This window comes from Nematolebias whitei, chromosome 5, assembly GCF_014905685.2.
Source record: "Nematolebias whitei isolate Nwh7 chromosome 5, NemWhi1, whole genome shotgun sequence".
In the NCBI taxonomy this organism is placed as follows: Eukaryota; Metazoa; Chordata; class Actinopteri; order Cyprinodontiformes; family Rivulidae; genus Nematolebias; species Nematolebias whitei.
The window spans coordinates 52397270-52409211 of record NC_056502.1 but is presented as its reverse complement, the minus strand read 5'-3'; positions in this window follow the sequence as shown (position 1 = coordinate 52409211).

The following is an 11942-nucleotide window of genomic DNA, read 5'->3' as shown; positions in this document are numbered from 1 at the left end:
TTCTCTGTGGTCCCTCGTGTCCCTGTTCTCTGTGGTCCCTCGTGTCCCTGTTCTCTGTGGTTCCTCGTTCTCTGTGGTTCCTCGTTCTCTGTGGTCCCTCGTGTCCTCGTTCTCTGTGGTTCCTCGTGTCCTCGTTCTCTGGCTCCTCGTGTCCTCGTTCTCTGGCTCCTCGTTCTCTGGCTCCTCGTGTCCTTTTTCTTTGGCTCCTCGTTCTCTGGTTCCTCGTGTCCCTTCCTCTGGCTCCTCGTGTCCTTTTTCTCTGTGGTTCCTCGTGTCCTTTTTCTCTGTGGCTCCTCGTGTCCCTTTTCTCTGTGGCTCCTCGTGTCCTTTTTCTCTGTGGCTCCTCGTGTCCTTGTTCTCTGTGGTCCCTCGTGTCCTCGTTCTCTGTGGTCCCTCGTGTCTTTTCTCTGGTACTCGTGTTTTCCTCGGGCCCTCCACCCTTGCAGTGCCACCCTCCACCCACCCTAGTCCTTCGGGAGGGGGGTTTTTTTGGGGACGCCTGGAGGCGTCCTTGGGGGGGTACTGTAAGGATGGTACTTTTCTGTGGCCCGGTTTGTTTGTTTCCCTCGTGCTCCCTCATTAGTTCCATTAGTGCCACCTGTGTCTCGTCCCAGCTGTTTGTTATCATGTCTCGTCTTCTCCCTGTATTTAAGTCGTCCTATTCTGTCTTGTTCTTCGTCGGGTCGTCTTCGTTGGGTACTCTTCCTTGGGTCTCCTGAGTCTTTCCCTGAGTCTTCCTGGTCCCTCGAGTTCCCCATGTCTCTCGTGTCTCCTGAGTTCCCCGTGCCTCCTTCCTATGTCCCTGTAAGTTTTGCTGCCCTGTCAGCTTGTTTATTTTGTACTTTTCGTTTATCATTAAAAAACCTATTTTTGTATTTCTGCCGAGTTGAATCCCTGTTCTGCACTCTGGGTTCGCTCCTGACACAAATCCTAACACCATCTGCACCAGATTTATTGTGCCTGATCAGTGAGTACTAGCAGACACCATTGGTATTGTTGTTTAACACTTGACTCAAGTGCACCCCCTAGATTCTTGCAACAGTTATATCTCATTGATATATCATATGATCTGTTCCAGATTTTTGGTGCATCATTGGTGAGCACTTCTAAACACACATGTATTGCTGTTTTACTTTTGACTCTATTGGCCACCCTACATTATTCAAACTGTTATATCTCAGTGATACATAATCCAATCTGCACCTGATTTTTAGTACGTCATTAGTGAGCACTTCTAGACACATTGGTGTTGTTGTTTAACTTTTGACTCAAGTACGCCCCTAGATTATTCCAACAGTTATATCTCAGTGAAATATCATACAATATGTACCTGATTTATTGTGCGTGATCAGTGATCACTTATAGACACATTAGTATTGTTCTTTAACATATGACTCAAGTGTGCACCCTACATTATTCAATCAGTTATATCTCAGTGAATTATCATCCAATATGTACCAGATTTATTGTGCATGATCAGTGAGCACTTCTAGACACAATGGTATTGTTCGTTAACAATTGACTCAACTGTGCCCCCTACATTATTCCAAGAGTTATATCTCAGTGATACATTATCCGATCTGAACCCAATTTTTTGTACATAATCGGTGAGCACGTCGAAACACATTTATATTGTGATTTAACATATGACTCAAGTGCGCCCCCCTCATACTGATATGGGCGGAAGGCGATTACAAAGTTTAAGCATATGTGCACCCTGGTGGAAGCGTGCAGGAATGACACGAGAGCGTTCGTGATGACGACTGGGAGGCGTTGCTGGAGCGCCTGTGGTCACAGGTGATGTCGAAGGTTCGGCGAATGCGCACCCCGGTAAATGGGCGTGGGATGAGAGCGAGATCGTTCGCGATGGTGACCGGGCAGAGTCGCTGGAGCTCCCGCGGTCGCTGTAAGGCCGGCGCGGTGCTTTGCCTCAAGAGCTTTCAATGATGCTTGCAGCTTTAGTTTATCAGTAAAATGCAACTTCCTCTTCTTTGAAAGACCATCTTGTCATTCAGTCTCATCTTTTTTCTTTCCTTTCTTCTTTTTTCTTTGCAACACTCATCTGCTCTTTTCCTTCCTTCCATTATTCTTCTTTCTATCAGTCTTCCTATTTTCCTCTGCTCTCATTCACTCTTTTCTATCAGTCTTTGTATTTCTTCTCTCTCTTCAACTCATCTTTCTATTAGTCTATCTCCCTACTCTCTCCTCTTCTATAAGACATCCACTTCTCTAAAACAGAGACAAAATATAATCACAATCCCTGTTACAGTACATGTCTGGAGGACTTTGTGTTTTTTTTCCTCTTGTTTCTCTGTTTTCTCCTCAGGTGCAGAATGCAGGCTGGTGCCAATTTGGAGATTTGAATGCTGATTGATTGGAGAGTTGGGCAGTACCAATCAGGACTTAGGACTGCCCTATAAAGGAAGCTCTTCTGTGCTGTTTTTTTTTTTGGTTGACTTCCCTCCATGCTGCTTGTTTGACACACCTGTGTTGCTGTCTGGAGCAGTGTTCATTGTATAAGGTTTGTGGTGGGAGTTAGAGGACTAGGTAAGTATGGGGTGCCCTATACACTTCCACACTTAGGTAAAAAGTCATGTTAAACACACTAGATAAGTAGGTTGGTGCCACCCTTGTAATTTTTGGTGAACTCTTTATTTAGATAAGCAGATCAGGGTATTTTTATTTCATTGTTTTTCCATCTAGAGTAGATGTCAGTTAGGCCCTGTTTTGTTTTGTTTGTTTCTTTGATTTGGCACTAACCTAACTGTCCCTTTCTCGCCCACAGTTTTCTTTTTTGGAGATTTAAAAAGACCTTAAAGAAGAACAAAACAATAAAAGCTCTTCTGTCACTTTTACAGGGACTCTATTTATTGTGGTTGTCATGTTCATGCTCCCCTTCCTCCAACGGGGGGGGGGGGGGGGGGGGGTAACAAGTGGGGGCTCGTCTGGGATACTTTGAACTAAAGACAACCACAGTAATTGTTGAGTTTTTGCAACTTTGTTAAATATGATTTTTGACCTTCAGGATTTTGTTTGTGAACCTAGCTATGAGAAAGTGGAACTATGTCGTAAGGAGGACTTGATTTGTATTGCTGAACATTTTCACATTCCTGTGAAGAGGCAGAATGTTAAAAAAAGTAATTAAGCATACAGTCTTGCAGAAATTAGTTGAGCTAAAGGTCCTTGGGGAAATGCATATGACTGGTCTAGATGATTATAATGACCATGTTCCTTCTGATGATCTAGGGGTTCCTTCTGTGGAAGAAGAAAAAGTTACAGCTATGGCAACTCCCCCAAAGGTGTTGGTGGGACCTGACATGCCTCCTACAACTTTACCTCGCTTTGATTCTGTGTCTCCAGGTTTGAGTGGATCTGATGGTAACATCAGATTTAAAGTTGGTTTAGCTCGCCTTCAATTAGAAGCACAAGAAAGAGAAATGGTGTGGAAGGCAGAGTTCAATTTCAAACTTCTGATTTGCCAATTAGAAATCGAAGCAGAGGAGATAAAAGTAAAACAGCTTGAAGTGGAAGCCATGAGGCTTTCACAAAGTCAGACTTTGTCAAGTTCTTCTGTTTATCCTGGTTCTCTGCAGGTGTCATCAGATAAACACAAATTTGATGTAAACAAAAATGTTGCTTTAGTGCCAACATTTAGGGAGACTGAAGTTGATTCCTATTTTAATGCCTTTTGAAAGGATTGCAACAGCACTAGAATAGCCAAAGGACATGTGGCCTATGTTACTGCAATGCAAGTTAGTGGGGAAGGCTCAAGAGGCGGTATCGTCTCTTTCCATTGAGGACAGCATGAGGTATGAAATATTGAAATAGTCTATATTACGTGCTTATGAGCTGGTGCCGGAAGCCTACAGGCAAAAGTTTAGAAATCACAAGAGGTCTAGTGGTCAAACGCATCTAGATATTGCCCGAGAGAAAGGAATTATTTTTGATAAATGGTGTGCTGCTAATGAAGTTAAGGGAAACTTTGAATCTCTTCCTCAGTTAATCTTGTTGGAAGACTTTAAACATGCATTACCAGAGAAGATTGTTGTTTTCTTGAAAGAGCAAAAGGTTGGCTCACTGTCAAAAGCAGCCATTTTGGCTGATGAGTTTATACTGACACACAAAAATGTGTTCGCTTCCTCACCTCGTCCAGCAAAGGTTTTGGACACCCAGCCCTCAAAACCTGAATTGGGTCAATCTGAGACCAGGGTAAAATCATTTTCATCACGTGAAGCACGGGAAGTCTTCTACTGTCACAGAAAAGTTCATGTCATCACTGACTGCCTTTCTCTGAAGAAAAATACCTCATCACCTCCAACAAAGGGGATAGGTTTGCTTAAAAACATCTGTTCCCTGCTGCCTAAAATCTGAAACTGAGGATACTAAATTGGATCCTTCTTTTAAACCCTTTGTTATGCAAGGTTTCATTTCCTTGACGGGGGATCCAAGGGATGACCAACCGGTAAAAATATTAAGGGACACCAGAGGTTCTCAGTTTATCCTTCGGGAGGGTATTTTGCCTTTGTCTGTCCAGTCATCTTGTCAGTCAAGTGTAGTAGTCCAAGGTATTGGAATGATTCTTGTGTCTACACCTTTGCATAATGTTCACATCAATTCATCCCTTGTTAATGGCTTTTGCAGAGTTGCTGTCCTACCCACTTTACCCATTAAGGGGGTTGATCTCATTCTGGGGAATGACTTGGCTGGTGGGAAGGTGATGCCGGTGCCTGAGGTTCTAGACATGCCTGAAACAAGCTCTGAGTTTGAGCAACCAACATCTTCTGATATTTTTCCTGCTTGTGTGGTAACAAGGTCCCAGTCAAAGAAATATGACATTGATTTGTCTGACTCTTTCCTAGCAGTGGAACAGTTGCCTGAAACTGTTGGATCAGATGTTAACCTTACTAACAAATCTGAAAAGGGGTCATATTTGTCTTTTCTTCAAAGTGCTGACAAAATTAAGTTACCAGCTTCTAGAGAGGAATTTATTGTTGCACAGAAACAAGATGCCTCTCTTGAAATGTCTGTCTTCTGTTCTTACCCAGGAGGGAGACAAAGAAAAGAAAGTGGTGTATGTTGTTGAGGACGGTCTTTTGTTCCGGCCGCTGGGCAGTTGACAACTTTGAAGACTAGGGTGCAGTTTATCAGGTTGTTGTACCAAAAGTTTTTCACTTGCAGGTGCTAGCATTAGCACATGATCACCCACTATCAGGACACTTGGGCATAACTAAAACTTATAATAAAGTCCTCAAACACTTTTTCTGGCCAGGACTCAAGTCTGATGTTTCACATTATTGTCGTACTTGCCATGTTTGCCAAGTGGCTGGCGAACCAAATCAAGTAATTCCCCCTGCTCCCTTGTCACCAATTCCAGTAATGAGTGAACCATTTGAAAGAGTGATTGTTGATTGTGTGGGACCTTTGCCAAAATCAAAATATGGAACCAGTTTATTCTAACAATAATATGTGCTTCCACTCGATTTCCAGAAGCAGTGCCCCAGCGGAGGATTACTGCCCCTGTCATTACCAAAGTGCTAGTAAAGTTCTTTTCAGTATTTGGACTTTCCAAAGTTGTCCAAACTGACCAGGGAACCAACTTTAAGTCTAGGATCTTTGCCCAGGCACTAAAAGCATTAGGTGTGACACATGTAACATCAAGCTGTTACCATCCTGAAAGTCAGGGTGCACTTGAAAGGTTTCACCAGACGATGAAGTCCATGTTACTCAAGTACTGTATGGACGCTGATGGGGTTTGGGATGATGGTATCCCATTTTTGTTGTTTGCTACACGTGGAACGGTACAAGAGTCTTTAGGTTTTAGCCCGGCTGAACTAGTGTTCGGACAAGAGGTTAGGGGACCTTTAAAAGTTCTGAAAGAACAACTAGTTTCACCATCTAGAAATGTTAAAAGTATTCCTGAGTATGTTACCAAAATGAGAGATCACCTTCAGTCAGCCTGCACTTTAGCAAAGAACACCTTGACCTCATGTCAGGTAAAGATGAAGAAACACTATGACCAGAGAGCAGTCATTCGTAAGTTTTGTAGTGATGTAGGGACAGCTTTGCTGATAGCTTCACTACTAATTAATTATTCTTAAAGCTAGTTCAAGCACAAAGAATATTAATTGTTTAATTACAACGGATTCTTTCTTTTTCAAGTTAAATTAATGCCATGTGACCGAGATAACTGTGAGGATTGTTTAATGCGCACCGCCCACCGGCACAAAAGGTTTGCCGACCGGCACCGTTCATCCGCACCCTCGTATCAAGTAGGACAGAAGGTATGGCTCTCCACCAGGGATATTCAGTTAAAGGACTTTCCGAGGAAACTCTCCCCTAGGTTCAATGGGCCTTTTCCCATGGAGAGAATCGTAAATCCCTCTGCTGTGAGGCTCCGTCTGCCCTCCTCCATGAAGGTCCACCCGACCTTTCATGTGTCGCAGATCAACCCTGTGGGTGTCAACTCCCTGAGCCTCCAGAGAAACACTCCCCTGAGATCTGAGAGCTACTCACCTGAGACCATCTGCATGCTGCCTGTCTGCCTCCTCCACAAACCTGTAAATATTCACCTGTACACCTGCACCTGTAAATACACCTGGAACCTGGAAACTCACCTTCAGAGCTGAAGACTCTGCACCCACCTGTAAGAAGACATTACTCTCCAACTTACCTGACAAATCTGCTCCACAGAAAACTAATCCTCGTCCTTACCACTTTCAGATCCCGACCCCATCCTTCCCTGGTTTAAATAAACATATTATTATAAACTTTTCTGAGCCTGCTGCTGTTCTGGGTTTACCCACACTGACCTCGTTTAAAACCTGATAATCTCCAACACAGTACCTCTGTCACATATCTGTCAAGTAGCTCGAAAAAGTGAGAACCCGTTATTAAAATTGACTGTAGTGGAGCTCTTAAGCTAACTGAAGCTAACCTAGCCTTAGCATACTACAACGGTGACTGGGAGGCCTTGTTGGAGTGCCAGCAGTCACGGGTGATGTTGAAGGTTCGGTGAATGTGCACCCCGGTGAACGGGCACGGGACGGGAGTGAGATCGTTCGCGATGGCGACCGGGCAGAGTCGCTGGAGCTCCCGTGGTCGCCGTAAGGCCGGAGTGGCGCTTTGCTGCGAGGGCCTTCAATGCTACTTGCAGGTTTAATTTACAATTAAATTTAATGTGATGAACTGATGAAGTGGCTTGATTGGTAACATTTAGTGATGATAAGAGTGCCTGTATAATGGTGAGATGTTACGACTGGTTCAAGTTGAGAAGACAGAAGTTCTTCCTCTGTAGTGAGTGTCAGGCCTTTCTCTGATACTCCCTCAACATAAACTGAGACGTTTATTTTCTAAACATAACGTCCCAGTGGCTTTTAAACCCCAAAATACATTACGGCAAAGACTGGTTCATCCCAAAGATCCAGTCCCCCGGCACAAACAATAGTTTGAGAGAAGAGTAAAGGAGGCCATCTTTGTGAAAAGAAATCATCAATCATTAAACAGGGGTGGATGCCTCCGAGTTCAACTGTCCCCCTCTTACAATGCTGTGATTGCTAGTATCACTCAGCCCTCTGTGAATAGTAAACAGCCATCAGTGTGCTAATGATCCATCGTTAGGCTGATGGTCCTTCTTGATCATGTGAGCAGCTGGTTTTGGTTGTCAGCAGCAAAACTGGTTGATCTACTCTGAGAAGGTGCTATTTATAAAACTGAGCTGAGTACAGCCCTCAGACTGAGGAAGTCTTTCGGATGAAAGACAAAACGTATCTACATTTTTTTGCTTTGTTGTGTTTTTTGTTTTTTTTGAATGTCCAGAGGACCAGATTGAACTTTTTTAGATTTTTCTACCTGTATTGTTGAGCATGCATCAGGATGCTCCTGTACATAGTCTTAATGCTTGGTATTGTATTTTGTCCAGTTTCTCCAAATGTGTTTTTGCTGCTGATCCATAAATTCCATTTATCCATTATCCTTTTACCCGCTTCTTCCATTTTGGGTCACGGGTGTCGCCGGTGCCCATGTTCAACAATCACTGTGCAAGTGGCGGGGTACACCCTGGACAGGTCGCAAGTCTATCACAGGGCCACATAGAGACAAACCAGACAAACAACCATTCACTCTCTCACTCACACCTAGGGACAAATTAGGGTTACCAGTCAGCCTAACATGCATGTTTTTTTGTCTGTGGGAGGAAACCGGAGTAACCAGAGAAAACCCACGCATGCTTGGAGAGAACATGCAAACTCCACCCAGAAAAGCCCTCGGACTGGGATTTGAACCAGGGACCTGCACACGATCCTGACACCTAAACCCAAATATCGGCCGATACCAATCCAGGTCCGATATCATCATCATCATCATTGTTTTTATATGAGGCTGTAATAATCTCCTCTCAAGTACAGTTTGTACAAATATATGCATACATGTCCAAAAAGGCAAATTGAAGTAAGTTGTATTAATATTGGATAAGTTTTAAAGTTAGAATTAAATTCTGCTAACACAAAACATGTTTCTTTTTATTCCTAGCTTTAAAGTGAATATTAAAGTGAAGTGATTGTTTAAAGTTATTTTATATTTTTTTAAAAAGGGGCAGATATAAGATTTTTCGTCTTTCTGCACTCTTTTCATTCAGTGTTTTCTTTTTGATTAATTTGTTTTGTTTCTTTTAAATGAAAGAATAAATGAATAAAATAAAATAAAATATTAAATGGCTTTAAACATCTGCTAAGTTCATGGCATAAACCAACAGACATGTTCCCGTTTTTAGTTATTTACCATCCATCCATCCATCCATCCATTTTCTTCCCTTATCCGGGGTCAGGTCGCAGGGGTAGCAGCCTAAGTAGGGAGGCCCAGACTTCCCTCTCCCCAGCCACTTGGGCCAGCTCTTCCGGGGGATCCCGAGGCGTTCCCAGTCCAGCCGAGAAATATAGTCCCTCCAGCGTGTCCTGGGTCTTCCTCTGGGCCTCCTTCCGGTGGGACGTGTCCGGTACACCTCACCAGGGAGGCGTCCAGAAGGCATCCTAAACAGATGCCCAAGCCACCTCAACTGGCTCCTCTCGACATGGAGAAGCAGTGGCTCTACTCCGAGTCCCTCCCAGATGATTGAGCTTCTCACCCTGTCTCTAAGGGAGAGCCCAGACACCCTGCGGAGAAAACTCATTTTGGCCGCTTGTATCCGAAATCCCATTCTTTCGGTCACAACCCAAAGCTCGTGACCATAGATGAGGGTTGGAACGTAGATCGATCGGTAAATTGAGAGCTTCGCCTTTTGACTCAGCTCTCTCTTCACCACGACAGACCTGTACAGCGCCCGCTTCACTGCAGTCGCTGCACCTATCCACCTATCGAGCTCACGCTCCATTTTTCCCTCATTCGTGAACAAGACCCCAAGATACTTGAACTCTTCCACTTGGGGTAGGACCTCCTCCCTGACCCGGAGAGGGCACTCTACCCTTTTCCGGCTCAAGACCATGGCCTTGGATTTGGAGGAACTGATCTTCATCCCGGCCGCATCGCATTTGGCTGCGAACCACTCCAGCGAAAGCTGTAGATCACGATCTGATGAAGCCAATAAGACCACATCAACTGCAAAAAGCAGAGACGCAATCCTAAGGCCACCAAAACGGATCCCCTCAACACCTTGGCTGCGCCTAGAAATTCTGTCCATAAAAGTTATGAACAGAATCGGTGACAAAGGGCAACCTTGGCGGAGTCCAACTCTCACTGGGAACAAGCCCGACTTCCTGCCAGCGATGCGGACCAGGCTCTGACAACAGTCATACAGGGACCTAACAGCCCGTATCAAAGGGCCCGGTACCCCATACTCCCAGAGTAACCCCTACAGGGTCCCCCGAGGGACGCGGTCGAACGCCTTCTCCAAGTCCACAAAGCACATGTAGACTGGTTGGGCAAACTCCCACGCACCCTCCAGGATCCTGCTGAGAGTGTAGAGCTGGTCCACTGTTCCACGGCCAGGACGAAAACCGCACTGTTTCTCCTGTATCCGAGGTTCGACTATCCGACGGACCCTCCTCTCCAGAACCCCCGAATAGACCTTACCAGGGAGGCTTAAGAGCGTGATTCCCCTGTAGTTGGAACACATTCTACTGTCCCCCTTTTTGAATAGGGGGACCACCACCCCGGTCTGCCAATCCAGGGGAACTTCCCCCGATGTCCACGCAATATTGCAGAGTCGCGTAAGCCAACACAACCCTACAACATCCAGAGCCTTAAGGAACTCTGGGCGAATCTCATCCACCCCTGGAGCCCTGCCACCGAGGAGCTTTTTAACCACCTCGGTGACCTCAGCACCAGAGATTGGAGGGCCCGACCCAGAGTCCCCAGGCTCCGCTTCCTCAGTGGAAGACGTGCCGGTGGGATTGAGGAGGTCTTCAAAGTATTCCGCCCACCGACCCACAACATCCCAAGTTGAGGTCAGCAGCACACCACTCCCACTATAAACAGTGTTGGTGGCATACCGCTTCCCCCCCCTGAGACGCCGGATGGTGGACCAGAATCGTCTCGAAGCCGTGCGGAAGTCGTTCTCCATGGCCTCTCCGAACTCCTCCCATGCCCGAGTTTTTGCCTCAGCTACCACCCGAGCCGCATGCCGCTTGGACTGCCGGTACCCATCAGCTACTTCCGGGGTCCCACAGGCCAAAAAGGCCCGATAGGACTCCTTCTTCAGCCTGACAGCATCCTTCACCGACGGTGTCCACCATCGGGTTCGAGGGTTGCCGCCACGACAGGCACTGACAACCTTGCGGCCGCAGCTCTGGTAAGCCGCCTCGACAATAGAGGCACGAAACATGGTCCACTCAGACTCAATGTCTCCCACCTCCCTCGGAATATGTTCAAAGTTCTCTCGGAGGTGGGAGTTGAAACTCCGTCTCACAGGAGACTCTGCCAGATGTTCCCAACAAACCCTCACAATACGTTTGGGTCTGCCAGGTCTGACCGGCATCCTCCCCCACCATCGGAGCCAACTCACCACCAGGTAGTGATCAGTTGACAGCTCCACCCCTCTCTTCACCCGAGTGTCCAAGACATGTGGCCGCAGATCAGATGAGACGATGACAAAGTCGATCATCGAACTGCGGCCTAGGGTGTCCTAGTGCCAAGAGCACATATGGACACCCTTATGCTTGAACAAGGTGTTCGTTATTGACAATCCATGACGAGCACAAAAGTCCAACAACAGAACACCACTCTGGTTCAGATCAGGGGGGCCGTTCCTCCCAACCACACCCCTCCAGGTCTCACTGTCATTGCCCACATGAGCATTGAAGTCCCCCAGAAGAACAAGGGAGTCCCCAGAAGGTGCACTTTCCAGTACCCCCTCCAAGGACTCCAGAAAGGGTGGATAATCTGAACTGCCATTTGGTGCATAAGCACAAACGACAGTCAGAACCCATCCCCCCACATGTAGACGGAGGGAGGCCGTCCTCTCATTCACCAGGGTGAACCCCAATACACAGGCACCAAGTTGGGGGGCAATAAGTACGCCCACGCCTGCTCGGTGCCTCTCACCAGGGGCAACTCCAGAGTGGAAGAGTGTCCAGCCCCTCTCAAGGAAACTGGTTCCAGAGCTCGAGCCATGCGTAGAGGTGAGTCCGACTATTTCTAGCCGGAACCTTTCAGCCTCACACACCAGCTCAGGCTCCTTCCCCACCAGTGAGGTGACATTCCACATCCCAATAGCCAGCTTCTGTAGCCGAGGATCAGACCGCCAGGGTCCCCGCCCTCGGCCACCACCCATCCCACATTGCACCCGACCCCTTTGGCCCCTCCCACAGGTGGTGAGCCCATGGGAAGGGGGACCCACGTCTCCTCTTCGGGCTGTGCCCGGCCGAGCTCCATGGGTAAAAGCCTGGCCACCAGGCGCTCGCCCACGTGCCCCACCTCCAGGCCTGGCTCCAGAGTGGGGCCCCGGTGACCCA